Source organism: Zophobas morio, unplaced genomic scaffold (genome assembly GCF_036711695.1).
Source record: "Zophobas morio isolate AGI-343-1 ecotype UQ-CSIRO unplaced genomic scaffold, CSIRO_AGI_Zmor_V1 ptg000017l, whole genome shotgun sequence".
NCBI classification, from domain to species: Eukaryota; Metazoa; Arthropoda; class Insecta; order Coleoptera; family Tenebrionidae; genus Zophobas; species Zophobas morio.
Window position 1 is genome coordinate 6,516,628 of NW_026972122.1, and position 16,006 is coordinate 6,532,633.

Below are 16,006 nucleotides of genomic sequence, written 5' to 3' on the forward strand. Positions count from 1 at the left end.
TTAGAGTGTAGGTCATTTTCCAAAACCAGTAGACGATTTTGACAAATGACATACCTACGAATTTTGTATTTTTCATATGTGTTTTCATGAAGTTATCTTACTGAATTACACTCGAACTATTCATTTCTAGCCGGATCAATTTTTATTTTACAAACTCAATCAATTTCCCTTTGACTTTTTTTTTGACGTTTTCCAAATTGCAGAAGATGAAAGTGTACATTTTCCATGTCTTTTTCTTTAACTTGTCATCTTTCGAAATCTGTTATAAAAAAATTTTCGAAACCACCGAACGGATCCTTTCCAATTACCTATAGTAGCAGCATCTTAAGATTACGTAATTTATATATTTACTAAAATGCATTCATATCCTCTAGAAAATGAATGACGCAAAAAAATTTTTTTGACGAATAATTAGAGCACAACCTCTTGTACCCCTATACCTAATTTGATTTGATTTGTACAATTGGTTCTTAAGATATTTAATAGTTTCCACACGTTCTAGCGACCCTGCATATCAGAGCATCAGGATGGTTTTTAAACTGTAGATCAATAACGACAAACCTTTAGCAAAAAAAACATTTTGCAAAATCAATCTTATCAAACAATTACTAGCCCCGCCCACCCACCCTTCATTTTCTTAGAGGGTAGGTCATTTGCCAAAATTAGTCTTATCTTGACAAGTACTAGCCCCGCCCACCCGCCCTTTGTTTTCTTAGAGTTAAGTCATTTGCCAAATGACATACATACGAATTTTGTATTTTTCACATGTGTTTTCATGAAGTTATCTTACTTGAACTATTCATTTCTAGCCGGATCCATTTTTATTTTACAAACTCAATCAATTTGCCTTTTAATTTTTATTTATTTTTTTTTATTGACGTTTTCCAAATTGCAGAAGACGAAAGTGTACATGTTCCATTTCCGTTTCTTTAACTTGTCATCTTTAGAAATTTGTTATAAAAAAATTTTCGAAACCACCGAACGGATCCTTCAACATATCCCAATTACCTGTAGTAGCAGCAGCATCTTAAGATTACGTAATATATATTTACTAAAATGCATTCATATCCTCTAGAAAATTAATGACGTCATCTCAAAAAATTATTAAATGACGCTTAATTGCAAATTCCGGCTGAGATGCGTCACTACTTGTATACCATTAATATGCCATTTTTTAGAATGATTTAGTCAGAATGTCTCAAAAAAATGATTAAGAACCACTTATATTATTATCTATTCATTTCTCAGAAGCAATTCATCTAATTTTCAAGAAATTTTAGAACAATTTGTATATTAAATTTATTCCCACTAAAAGTGTCGTGGCCCTGTTTTGTTAATAATGGACGAAAAAATCAAACAAAACAAATAATGAGAAAAAAATTATTACAACTGAAAACAAAGTTGAAAAGGAAAGCTAAATCGCAAAAAAATTGTCATTACCACCAAGATAACACGGACAGAATTCTACCTACGACGTATTTAAATATAGTGTCCTATATTGTATGTTAATGTGATAAATGATAATGTATCAGGATACTAAAGTTACAAACAAAATGAAGTCAATATAATTGTCACAGGAAGCTTTCATAAAGAATTGTCAACAGACACCTTGACTTTCTATTTTGGTCATGGATTATCATCATCACACCAAGAGATCAAACTGGAAACGGCAAATTCGTCTAGAAATACCTGAACCCAATTCAGACATCCGAAACATTTACCTGCCTCCCCCCGCCCCGTTGCGACAATTAGATTACGATCAAGGGCCGACCCCAAACCGCGACTCCAAGTTCATGGACAAGGCCAAGCGCTCGTCGTTCCATATGCGTATATGGCCGTTGAACTTGAACTTGTCGCCGTACGACCACGTTGTACCTCACCTCTAATTATAGCGCAAAGACTTCGGAGGTACTCCTCGTCGGAATATCGACCGGGCTCGCCTCACCCCACGTCCAATCAGCCGAAACGTACACACCACACACGCTTCCATTCGGCTTTATGTGCGTCTGGGGGCCGTACAGCAATATTCAGGTAGTCAATAAGGGGCGACATTTGGGCACAGGCTGGGATGTGTGCTTTATGATGAGATAATACCAACGGGTTGGCGCCCGGAAGGTCTCGTGTGAACGTATCAATGCGACCGGATGAAGCTCATAATTATATCACAATTACTATGGTGTTTTTCTCGGGAGGAAAAGAAAAAGCGGCCCAGATGGAGTGGCAGATTGAATTATAATGATGGCGGAAATTAGCACGATCCGGAGGAAATCGTTCCGAAATTTGGTTAATGGGGCCTGTGCGGAGTTTTATGGAAATGATGGATCGTTTCTTATTCACGTTAAGTTTGATAGTCTGAGACAGGTTGTTCCATAAAAGAAAGGATTATGGGGTTTGGACTTGATGAAAATTCTTGGAGAACACCGGCCGTATTTCATTCGATTAAAAAGGGGTGTTGGTTGCAGTTCTTGTAGGAGCAGAATCTAATTATAGAGTGGGGTTCGGTTTAATATTGGTTATTTTAGTTGTTTGTGTTGATAATTTCGTCCACGGTCGATATTTCCCGGAACGATTGGAATACATTGTTCGGCCACCACAAATAAATAAGGGCAATGATGCAGCTAATTTTGGATACGTGCTCGTAATTGTAAACTGCGTCAATGTAATCAAACTATGAATGATTCTCAATAGGTAAACAAGGGGTTATGGCTCTTTTATTGGCGTTTCTAAAGTATCACTGAGGTGGAATTACCACCCAGGGAAATGTGTCCAGACGGCAACATAACCAGTGTGACAAACGACCCCCAGAGAACAAAAACAGAACTGTAAAACTACAAAGTAGAATAATGGTAATGCAACAGTGGAAATAGAACTGGACATGAAAACCAAAGCAACAATCAAAGCAGGAAATTAAACGGACAAAGTTGAAAGTTCCTACTATCAACCAAGACTTTATTACTCGTTCAAAACTTCAACATAACGTAGAACAACCATAAAAAGAGATTCAGGAGCTGTAAAATACTAATGAATGTACAGAGGAGCGTATGATGCCAGGCCTTGGTTCCAAGTCGTCCGAAAACCAAATGGTTAAATCATATCTTAATAATCGTTATAATATAACTGAAAGATCGCCAGCACCAACTTCCTTTTATTATGGAACACTGAGTATTTTTTTAAGATTGCTTTTTTTACTACAAAAAATCAAACAGACCCGATATTGTAAAATCAAGAGTTAAAAAGTTATTTGGTGAAATAAGTCAAAAACTATTCGGTTTTTTTTTGCGCTTTATCACTATGGTATTGGCTCAAAACAATAATATTGTTCTGGAAAATTTCAATAACGGAAACAATTTTCGTACGATCGTGTTGTATTAGACATTCATCGAAAGCTTGAAGCAAATTAAAAAATTGTAAAATCAAAAAACTGCAAATCAAAAATTTTTAAATTCGAAACATTGAGAAAATCAAATATTGAACTAAAAAAGTGAAAAATCAAGAATTTGGGAAATCGAAAAATCTAAAATTAAAAAAATGGGAAAATTAAAACAGCAAAAAAGAAAAAAATCGAGAAATCGAAACATCAAAAAATCGAAAAATCCAAAATTTAAAAAATCGAAGAACTGAAAAATCGAGAAATTGAAAAATTACAATACTGAAATAACGAAAAATTAGGAAATCGAATAACTGAAAAATCAGAACATCGAAAAATTAGAGAACCGAAAAATTAAAAATCCGGAAAGTCGAAAAATCCATAAATGAAACATCGAGGAACGAAAACATCAAAAGATCCAGAAATCGAAAGTCGAAAAATCGATAAATCGAAAAATTAACAAATTGAACTCAAAAAATCGAAACATCGACATCTCCATAAATCGAGAAATCGGAAAATTGAAAAAGCGAAAAATCAAAAATTTTAAAAATCGAAAAATTGGAAATCCGAAAAATCTATGACCGGGAAGTCGAAAAATCAAAACATCGAATAATTGAGAAATCGAAAAATGTAAGATGTTAAAAATTGAAAAATCAAAGTTATTGAAAAATGGAAGAATCGAAAAATAAAAAAATCGAGAAATCCGAATATTAAAAATCCGAAAAATTAGCAAAATCGAAAAATGTAAAACTTAAAAACGGAAAATTGTGAAAAATAGAAAAGGTAAAAAATCAAGAAATCAAAAAGTTGCAAAATTGAAGAATCGAAATATTGAAAAAACCCAAAGAACCCAAAGAACCCAAATGAAGAATATAAATTGAAGAATTGACAAGCCGAAAAGTAGAAAAATCGAAAAATGCAAAATTTAAAAAATCGAGAAATGAAAAATTACAAAACTGAAATGACGAAAAAGTGAAAAATCGAAAAATTGGTGAATCGAACAATCGAAAAGCCGGAAAGTCGAAAAACCGAGAAATCGAAAAATTGAAACATCGAGAAAAATTGAAGAATCAAAAAACTAAAATCGAAAAATCAAAATATAAAATATCGAAAAACTGAAAAACGGAAAAATCTATGGCCGAGAAATCCAACAATCGAAAAATGAAAAATCTAAAATCTAACTGAAAGTAGAAATATCGAAGAACTGAAACATGGAGAAATCGAAAAATTGAAAAATCGAGAAATCAAAACATTAAAAATCCGAGAAATTGACAAAATGGAAAAATCTAAAATTCAAAAACAAAAAACTGCCAAAAATCGAAAGAGTAAAAAATCGAGGAATCAAAAAGTTGAAAAATTGAAGAATCGAAATACTGAAAAATTCCAACACTGAAATACCGAAAAATTGAAAAATCGAAAAAAAAAAACAAAGTATAGAAAAAATGAAAAATCGACAAATCCAAAATTTAAAAAATCGAAAAATTGAAAAATTCCAAAACTGAAATAACGAAAAATTGGAGAATCGAAAAACCGAAAATCCGGAAAGTCGAAAAACCGAGAAATCGAAAAATTGAAACCCTGAAACATCGAGAAACGGAAACATCAAAAGATCCAGAAATCGAGAAATTGAAAGTTGAAAAGTCGAAAAATTGAGAAACCGAATAATGAACAATCAGTCGAGATTTCCTAAAATTGAAAAATCAAAAAACTGAAAAACCGAGAGAGATGGAAACAATAAAAATCTAAAAAAGTAACAAAATGGGAAAATCTAAAATTTAAAAATGAAAAATTGTGAAAAACCGAAAAAGTAAAAAATCTAGAAATCAAAAAATCAAAAAATTAAAAAATCATAAAACTGAAACACCGTAAAATTGAGAAATCAAAAAATAAAAAAATCTAGAAATCGAAAATTTGAAGACTCGAGAAATTGAAGAATAAAAACTGAAAAATCCCAAAACTAAGATATCGAAACACTGAAAAGTCGAAAGTTTCGAAAAATCGAAATATCTAAAATCCAAAAAATCGAAAATTCGAAAGATTCTTATACATATATCTACAAAATTTAACACGGGTTCATAAACCACATTTAAGACAGATAACGTTTGTTGGACAAAATTCTAAAATGACATCATCGTTTGTTGGGGAGGGTAGCATGAACGGATACATTTTGATTAATGATTTACTATGTTTCCCATAACCTTGCAAACGTTTGCAAGACTTCAAAGCATTCGATTTTTTTTTTTTTCCAAAAATGTGGATGCTTACGGCAAAAACTCAACGGATTGATAAACCTCAAATAAAATTTTAGGTTATTTTATAAAATTTATGTATCTTTTACTATTGTAAAATTTGGAGATGACGTCATTTTATTACTAGTGGGGATAATCAAACAATTTATAAATAATGATGATGATACATACAACATTTGAGACCAATCGGTCTGATCGTTTCAAAAATTACCAGGGGTTGCATCAAATAAAAAAGACACCTGTACATTACAGACATTTTTTTGTTCGAGATGATACGTCATACCTCAATAAAACAACAACTTTATTTTGGATTTTAGATGTGCGTGTTTCAGTTTACATAATTATTATGAACTCTAGGCACATAATTTTTTCCGCATATTTTATATATTACAAAACGAAATTTGTATGCAGTTAGTACTTATTTGAATTGTATTTTACTTCATTGTTGCACAACCACAGTGGAAGATTTAACTCCTCAAAAGCAGGTGTAATAGTGCATATTTTTAAAACGTATCTGATTTTTTCTCTCTCTTTCTTTACAATGATGTTACAGTTTTGATATTTTCTTATGTAACTAAACAAGAGAACGATAAAAAAAATGAACATGGGAGAATCATACGTTTATTAAGTAAATATGTAAATGAAGTGGCATAAGATCTGGAGATCTTGCTGGCCACTGAATGCAAACTACTTGAATCTGCACATATTCGGTGGCCCGCACATATTCGGTGGCCCACACCTTTTAGTTTCTTGTAGCCACATTTAACAATAAATTTAATAACAATTCCATAACATAAGATACAGCCAAATTTTGACCGTTGGATCACAATTAAAAAAAAAACGACGTTGCTTTAGTCACAGGATGAACGACTTACAAAATGAGGTAGTTACACAATTCCCCACACAGACACCACTGAGCCTCCCTATGACACAATGTAATCTGTATGTAAATTTTGATACAGTTGGCCCTGTTTCACAAACAACTGTTAATTTCAGTGTAGTAACCATGCAACAACACTAGCAGCTCAATCGAACCAAAGACATTTCGACCCTTCACCTGCCACCACTGACAATTACAAAGCACAGAAAGTCGACGTTCACCCAACAATGCGCAACTACAATTAAATTTCATGAAAGCAATCATCAATCCTCTGTCTCCGCCACTTCATTACCATTAAAACACATGATTTGAAAGTACCATTAAATTAAGACGTGCTGTGGCAACTTTTCCCTCTTTTAAGCACTTCACGCTGTGTGCACTCTATTATCTACACCCATATTTCGTATAGCTAATGAGTAAATAATGGGTTCGAGACCCATACAAGTTTCACAACGGAAATATCACCCGTATCGAATTAAATCCTCTATCGACGCCAACAACAGAGCGTATTCAAATCGCAGTGAACGACTCTTCCATTGCACCCATTTAACCCGTGAGGGTTGATTAAATTAGTGTGAAGCTGACAGTTTTTATTACGAGTGATAATCGCTCGATGGGATTCAGACCCATAAATAGACCACTTATCGGACAGGGGTGTTCAGAAAGGTCACAAGAGACTGACGTCTATGCGTGGGACACACGATTGAAGACAGTCCAAGGTTTTCAGCAATTAAAATTCACCGTGATACGCTAATGACTCTCCAGGGTTCCTCTAAATGCAACTTAAGTTGAGTCATGTCAGACTTAATTCAGTTATGAGTCGCTTCCGGCAATTATCGGGCTTCCTCCGGCTTTTTCAGGAGAAATTATATCAGGATTCTTGTAATGATGCGACGTTATTTTCGTGCTGTCAACGGTAATGTTCCTGCGTTTGGTACAGGTAGTACATTCTAACGAGCTCGTTACTCGTAATTTATAGAACGGTTAACTTGACGGACGACGGACACCTATCATCACCGGAGCGAAACTCAAAAATCCAAAGCTAGACACGAGAAAGGGAGATTATACCTTCGTGCGAAGGAGAGCTCGTTAGGAGAAAATTACGAACTAGCTTAAGGTGTTTTAGTGTTTTCGGGAGATGCCTTTCGGCCTTTAAGATAAGTAATATTTAACGAAGCGGGTTGTGTTAAATTTTGGTTGTTTGAGGAACGCTAGGTGCGTAATTCGCGGGGTCTAGATTAAAGCGGCTTGAAGGTCAAGTTCGCTGAAATTATGTTGACTTGACATAGAAGATTGTAGAAAAAAGGATATAAATGTGTCACCTTTGGTGTTAATGATCAAGGTTAGGATTTATTACGACGCCAAGGATTACTAAAAGCATTTTCATATGGTCGACTGAATTGGAAGTAGGTCAGGAGGACCTGATAATGGAGACCACTTTACACTTCAGTGTTATGCTAATAAGAACAGCCTCGTGGATCCCTAACCCTTTACGTGTGACTACAAAGGATGTAGAATTCAACATAAATTTAAGAGAACATTGCGTGTGTACTAAAGATTGTACACAAGATTGACGCTTTCCATTTAGGTGATGAGCAAAGTGCTAAAAATTTTATGCTGCATTAATATTTGTTATTTACAGATGGAAGATATGAATTATTTAAATTCACGTAACATCGTCTATAGAATCAGATTGAAAAAGTTCATGCGACACTGGTATCGTTAAAACTGTCGTATTGAGTTTAGAGTTTGCCCCAATCTGAACTTTGGTATTAGTTCGGGCTACGTGTCTTGTAAGAATCTCTGTTGTTTTATTATTTTTTGATTCAAAGCCGCTTTTTTATAACCCGAAATGAAGGTTACAGTTTCCCCTGCAGAAAAACAAGAATGTTAATCATAACTCGGATTTTTCTCTGGCCACTGTTCGACGTTTACAGTTACGTGCAGTTATTACATACCACTATATTTATCTTTTTTTGTGATAATAACCCGTAATCGAATGATTAAAGTACAATGTCTCAATTTCCATAAAAACTGAGACACTAGTAAATAATAAAACCGAAGCAAATGCTGCTGCACGCAACTTTAGTATCCTCTAACAATTACGACTCGTCTTTACTGTCACAGTATTAAATGTTTTGTGTACAGAATCTGGTCTTGGAGTTTAAACGGGCTTTTGATAAATTACGTCAGAAGAGTTTCCAGCTTTCTCTATCAATTTTAGTACTACGACACGAAAGCACTTCTCCACTTAATGCGGGCACTATCAAATCAAGGGTTCTTAAAACAGGTGGTCGGTAACATTAAGCGTTTTCCTAACAATCCAAAAAATGTCTATAAATAAAATCCGTTTCCAAATTAAAACCATAAAAGGTGGGTCTGGTGCGTGGGCCTTAACTACTTTCGTTCGATGATACAGTAACAATTCCCACCCACTATCTGAATCATCGAGGACATTTTAGTCGGAAATTTCGCAGCGTCGACTTAACGAATCTTGAATTGAGATACCTACAACGTGCAAAAACCATGCGGGCACTTATCCTCCAGCCAAAATTACCATACAATATGTGGGTTTGTTTATGTTTTTTCCACCTGTCACCTACACTTTTTCCTCGATCCTCTCCAGACACAATTTTGATTAATACCTCGACACAAATTCCCCCACAATACTCCCTTCCTACGACTCACATCGGGGATTTTTGTCTAAACCCAGACGCTTGTCCTTTTAATGAAGTATCGATCGTCGCAGGTCTACCGCAATGCCAAATCCGACCGTCTGATTAAAATCAAGCGAATCGTACAGAATTATGGCATAATAAGGCAGACAGAACTAATAAATACCCATTTACCAGCACAGCGGACCGTGAAGGAACCAACGCACGTCAAGGGCGGAATTCAATAATCGACGGAGGGGTTTTCCGCGAGATCGCGTTTCGCCTTTTGGCGAAGACGGAATTGCGAAATTTTTGACAGGACGTGGCTTTCCCGGAAAATAACGGGCGTTTTCCGGCAAGTGCATGCATGGGTTTTAAAGCTTGATGGGGTTATTGTACGTTCGGGAGGGTAACACTTATGGCTTGGACTGTGGAAACTGGCTTTTGTTGCTTTATTGCGATACACATATTTAAATTAAATAAGTGGATCGAAACAATGAGGAAACAATAAAGAAGCGGTAACCCAGTTTTGAAGGAACATGTGTGACATGTTTTATTGACAGTCCTATTTAAATTAAATAATAGTGCAGTGGTAAACTAATTTATCTTTGTTTCGTCGCTTGTCAAGATGTGGCAGATGCGCTCTCGAAGTATCACTGGAATTCGTGGACGGAATGTAAAGTGTGTACTTGACATTGATTTCTATCGAGGAAGTAATTGGTTACCTTTTATGAGTTTCTTTGGTGGACATGGAGGACATGATACGATGTTATTTAGTTGAATGTTTTAAAACCCCTACTTGTTACTACTTGTAACATTTCTGGGTTAATCGTATCACATTCTACCCTATTTCATTGTTTAAGGTCTTCTAAGTCTCTTAGAGGTTCCTGATGCACCCTATCTTTTAAATAGTCCCACCAAAAAAATAGAGAGGTGCTAGATCTGGAGATCTGGCAGGCCACCAAATTGCTCCATTTTTGCCAATCCATCTATGGGGAAATGTATCATTCAAATAGTCTGTTATTATTCGCGCGTTATGTGGTGGTGCACCATCTTGCTAGAAATACATTATTTCTCTCACAACCAGTGGAAGATCTTCTAATAACACCGGAAGTTCGTTTACAAGAAGTTCCAAATAAATTTGCGAATTTTAATCTAGAAGTGAGAAGCCAGAACACTAAAATAAGAGAAAGCTTCTATATGAATACTATTATACCGAGTCATACATCATTGAAAAGGGAAAAAATGCTCTGTTTTATAGTAGAAAATAGTAAATTGTAAATTACATCTGGTCCGAGAGAAAGTGGACCCCATACTGAACAGAAATAAATTGAGTCCTTTGAATGAGAATAGCGTGGGTGAGGTGACGGGGTTATTACTTGCTAAAATAGGACTGATTTTGGCATATGACATACCCTCCAAGAAAATAGAGGGTGGGTGGGCGGGGCTAATACTTACTGAGACAAGACTAAACGATGTTAAGAGTAATCACTAGAATGAAGAGGAGGCATGGGCGGGGCTATTGCTTTCTTATCAAAGACTCCGCAGGAAAAAGTTAAAGTTGGCCCCGCCCACCCACCCGTTTTCACACTTTCTTCGAAAATAAGAAATAAGTCTTAGTACTTGCTAAGAAAACACTGATTTTAGAATATGACATACCTTCTAAGAAAATAGAGGGTGGGTGGGTGGGGCTAATACTTTCTAAGACAGGACTGAACAATGTTAAAAGTAGTCACTAGGATGAAGAGGAGGTACACGGACAGGCCTAATGATTGTTTATGAAAGACTCCGCAGGCAAAAGTTAAACTTAATTATATATTTTTCTGTGGAATGGGGGTGGAGCTGTCAAAAAACAAAAAAAAACTAACCGTAATTTTTTGTTACACTGTTTACTTAATTTCGAAGAAAATATGAGAACGGGTGGGTGGGCGGGGCCATGTGTCTCCTCTTCACTCTAGTGACTACTCTTAACATTGTTCAGTCCTATCTTACCAAGTACTAGCCCCGCCCACCCGCCCGCTATTTTCTCAGAGGATATGTCATTTGCCAAAATCAGTCTTATCTTACAAAGTACTAGCCCCGCCCACCCGCCCGCTCTTTTCTCAGAGGATATGTCATTTGCCGAAATCTGTCTTATCTTAGCACGTACTAACCCCGCCCCCCACCCACGCTATTCTTGTTCAAAGAACTAATTTTAATTCTGTTCAGTATGGGATCCACTTTCTATCGGAACAGAAGAAATGAATCATGGAAATGGAAGCGGGGTGGGTGGGCGGGGTTAATTATATGTTCTTCAGTAGAATGGGAGTGGGGCTGTTAAAAAAGAAAAAAGACCAAGCGTAATTTTTTGTTACCCTATTTTACTTTAAGACTTATTTTTTAGTTTAACTTTAGTTTAACTTTTTTCTGCGGAGTCTTTGATAAGCCACCAATGGCCCCGCCCATGTTCCTCCTCTTCATTCTAGTGACTACTGTTAACATTGTTCAGTCCTATTTTAGTAAGTAGTTGCCCCGCCCACCCGCCCTCTATTTTCTTAAAGGATGTCATTTGCCAAAATTAGTCTTATCTTAGCAAGTACGAACCCCGCCCCCCCTTACCCATGCTGTTCTCATTTAAAGGACTGCTTTTATTTCTATTTAATTACTACAAATTGCACTCTTTGAGATTTAGAAAAAAAGTTGATGTCACTTCCGGTAAAACTGAAGCTAATACGATGCCAATAGTGTATTCATTTAGGTAATAGATTGTAGGAGTATTACATATATTAAACATGCCAAAGTTCAAATTTGTATGCTTTAAAATAATTGAGACATTTGAGTGGAGGTAAGCTGGGACACCCGGTATAACGTAGTGGTTTTGGCGAAAAAAGATCAATTGTAGATTTGTTGTAATTCGTCAATCTAAAAGTTATTTATTTGTCATTGCTTCAAAATAATTTTTATAATAAACAATTGTGGTCAACAAAACTAGGTCTTCAAAATCAAGCCTCGACCTGTATTCCGGATCATGTGCTCAAACCGGATAATATTAATCATTACTTTCAGTCGGTATCTTCTGTCTTTTCCGGACTATATTATTTAAAGAAGAAATTGAACGTGGATAAGTCCGATCACCTAATCTTTTATCTATTTTACCTTTGATTCATTTATCTTCGTCATTGTTACGTTTCTATGTCCTCTAAAATATTGTACTTATTTTTCTACGAAGTTTTTCAGATAATTGGGCATTAAAACGCTAAATTTGCCATTTAGTTCTTATTTCTTCATTGGTTATGAAAACGTCACATTAAATAATAAACTCTTAGCGTACCTCAAGGCTCAGTCTTAGGTCCATTATTAATTATTACTTATGCAAATTTTATATTTATATTTTCTCCCTATGTTTGTTTTGTTAATAGAAACCCGTTTATTTATTTATTTACACATAAAACAACAGATAGCGTAGTAGAAAAAATAAACCAATGACGTCACCCCATCGGAATAACAATAGCGAAACACAAAACGTTTAGTGTGTCTTGTGTAAATGGGGTAAACAAATTAAAAATCCGGGAACTGAAAAAAAAACTTTTCAAAAACAAAGTGTGACTAGAAATAATTGCGTTGTCCCATAATCGTGCGATAAATAAAAAACACGAAACAATAAAAATGAATGGAGTTGCAAACAGATCATTGTTTACAAAAATCAGTGTCAGCGTCCATTATTTACTTGCTATATTGACATTATTTAGATAACCATACACATTTCCGTAATCATTTATTGGAATTGTTTGTACTGATGCATATAATCCTCCACTTCATTGTAATTCTGTAATATGCAAATTCGATGTTGTGGGGTCAGAACAAATACCTGTTCGAGCGTCATAAAAATTGTAAAATCCGAAAAATTAACATTCTACCAGTTATTCAACGGCGACTCACTTTTAATTACTCCTAATTCAATGTTTTCCTAACGTTGTGTAAAGGCCGGTTTCGACCCATTGAAAAAAAATCCATTTCGGTTAATTAAAACATGCTAATATAATCGGTTTTGTAACAATATGACAATAAAGAACAAGTTATGCAAATCAAAAGTGAAAAAAGCTGAATTGAACCGATTTGGACTAATGACACCAAGACCTTCTTCATCGCCGTTAAGTTCCAGAACTACTCGTTACCCAACACTGCGTAGGGTGGCGGCTCGCCCTAGCGTTAACTTTTCGCTTTATCTTTATATTAAATCGCGAACGCAGTTAATTTATCACTCCAAAACACCAAATTCATCCGTTAAACTTTTAAAACAACGCCGTCTGTGCTCCCAACCAAACCTTAATTAATCAACGTCCGGCCGACGTTATCTTACAATCTACTGCACTTATTAATCCGGATGCTAGGATAACATCTCTTCAAACAATGCGCCGGATTTTTCCGGTCGACTCGATAATTTTTCACGTTTGCACAATCCGCGTCTGGAGATTTTCTTCCGGATATGGCGAACTGGCGCCTACTATCTAATCCGACTCTCGCTGAATAATGCACGTTTCACTCGAGATAAGAGGACTGAAAATTGCAGCCTGAAAACACCGGTGTCGAACCAATTAGCTCGGTTAATCAGTCGGAAATAGAAATCTGCATGTCTTCGTTTGACGGGGAGTAATTGAAACAATGTGGTTGGAATTTATTGCGTCTGACGTGTATCAGGTGTGAACGCAGCTTTATCTGCGACGAGCGAGCTTGTGAAATACGAGGGGAATCCAGAAATTAAGTTTCGTTTTAACTTTCGTACGCGTTAATTATGATAAGATTACGTTAAAAGTAGGTCGTGGTAAGCGTTAAACTTGTTTAGGTTTATCAGACGGCTCGCCGACTCCGAATACTGCCCGGCTGGGAGAACATCATAATCAGTTAATCAAAGTGTCAGGTTTACGACAAACATGTGAATAGTGATGTTTCGTAATTAAATGGGTCAAACTCTTGTAAAAAACAACCAATTCACGATTTACTCAGTTTTTAAAAACATTCTGCATGACGCTATTCACAGTGATTAAATAAACACGCAGCTGATTCCCTTGAAGTTGGAGTCAGACGCAGTTTATGAATAATCATTTTTATCAATAAACTTGAATCGCATAAATAAATATTTTTTGTAAATAAACTGACTCGCATCCCGTGGGATTTGGAAGGCGGGTCAGCGAAATGGGGGATTTGTACAAAAGAGGGATCACAGATGGGTCAAATATTTGGTCGAAGGTTAGAAACGCACAATGGTGGAGGAGGCTGTAATGTTCGATCACTACGTGTGAATCAGGGGTGCGAATATTTCCCAAACGAAATCCAGGAATTAAGAGGACTACGATTATTGGCTAACGTGGATGTTGGTGGAAGGCGAAGACGAGGACAGAAATGGAATGTGGAATCGAACCGAACCCTTGAAACATCGACGTATTTTTACGTCACGTCCAAATAATGTTTGACGTATCCGTTCACTTTTCACGCAGGATACACCTTATAGTGTTTTGATGAGTCACGAAAGCTGCGGTTAACTTTCAACGTAATGCTTAATATTGGCTAAATTTAGTGGAAATCATGAATCTAAAATGTTGGTTTAATCATAAACACGGACACGAATTGCATTTGAATGCGACTGCTTTTCTTTATTTGATGTAAAGTTCTGGTTTCCTCACCACAACGCCGCCAAAATATGGATGGATCAATAAACCACACGTCTAGACTGTATCGTCTTTTGGAAATTTTAAAGAGCGTTTACTAGCAAACTTTTGAGCTGACGTCATTAGAATTTTGGTGGGGATTACGTAGTTTCTAGAATTGACTGCAAAATGTCAAATTTGTCAAATTCCTTCCAGTTCCTGTTCAAGTCCTAAAATAATTTATAGTGTGTTTTCAGTTATAGCTCTTTTGTAATTACAGTCGATAAATTTTAATCAAGACTTTGAATGTTTATAATGAATTTCCAAATTTTCTTATATATGAAGAAATTCATTTCCGCATCTCCAGTAGGATTCACTGATCAAAATTTAACATGTATTTATCATTTTTATCATCAAGATATGATTATCCAGTCTACAAACTAATATTGCCAAAGGCAAAATATTTCGTTGCGGAAATATAAATAATAAATAAAAAATGCCATCAATAACTGCACAAAAAAAAACAGTAAAAATGAAAAAAATATCGCCGGGTTCCTGGCTTGCAAAAAAAGAGAGAATTTATTAATGTCATGGATGTGTTTGGATCAACATTTTTTATTGGAACCCAACACGCCCACAGCATTAATGAAGACTGACCTTTTTGTTTTTTGTGATAAAAAAAACGAATTGTCAAAAAGGTTATCGCGTTCCACTTATAAAAACCTTTCCTGGGCAAAATAAGCGATAGTAATCTTAGTCGACGACTTTTTGAAACAATTTAAGTTCCATCGAGTTCTAAATCTTGTCATTAATTACAAAACAAAACAAAAGGAAACCTTGAAACTTTGTTTGCACAAAACTCAACGACTTCAACAAAATTGTTATTTCGTCTTGAAGTTGGATCAAGGTGGGTTTTTAAACAAATAGGTGCTAATATGATGATTAATTCGCAGAGAAATTTAATTTAAACGATAATCAGAAAGGTCGGTCTTTGATCAATATTCGCCCGACACATCTTTTCAAAACCGTACTAAAATATACTGAACTTCCATATACAAATTCTCGATTTAATTAAGTTAATGGCCGAACTCCACCGTGGGTAACTTATTCGATATATCTCACCCTATCCTAGTCTAGGACAGGACTTTCCATTAACCAACTTGGCAGAAAAATATTTTCGGTTGCGATCTTCAGTCAATCTGCAGTTTTGCACCAAGATTGACTCTTGACTT

General features: G+C 35.5%; 2 protein-coding genes across 2 annotated transcripts in view; one reads left to right on the plus strand and one right to left on the minus strand.

The window, feature by feature from the left end:
* The window catches only part of LOC135130006 (mitoguardin), a 357,387-nt gene that overhangs the window by 272,120 nt on the left and 69,261 nt on the right, over positions 1 to 16,006 (plus strand). The window lies entirely within an intron of this gene.
* The window catches only part of LOC135130112 (protein unzipped), a 34,607-nt gene that overhangs the window by 17,782 nt on the left and 819 nt on the right, over positions 1 to 16,006 (minus strand). The gene's annotated exons all lie outside the window — the stretch shown is intronic.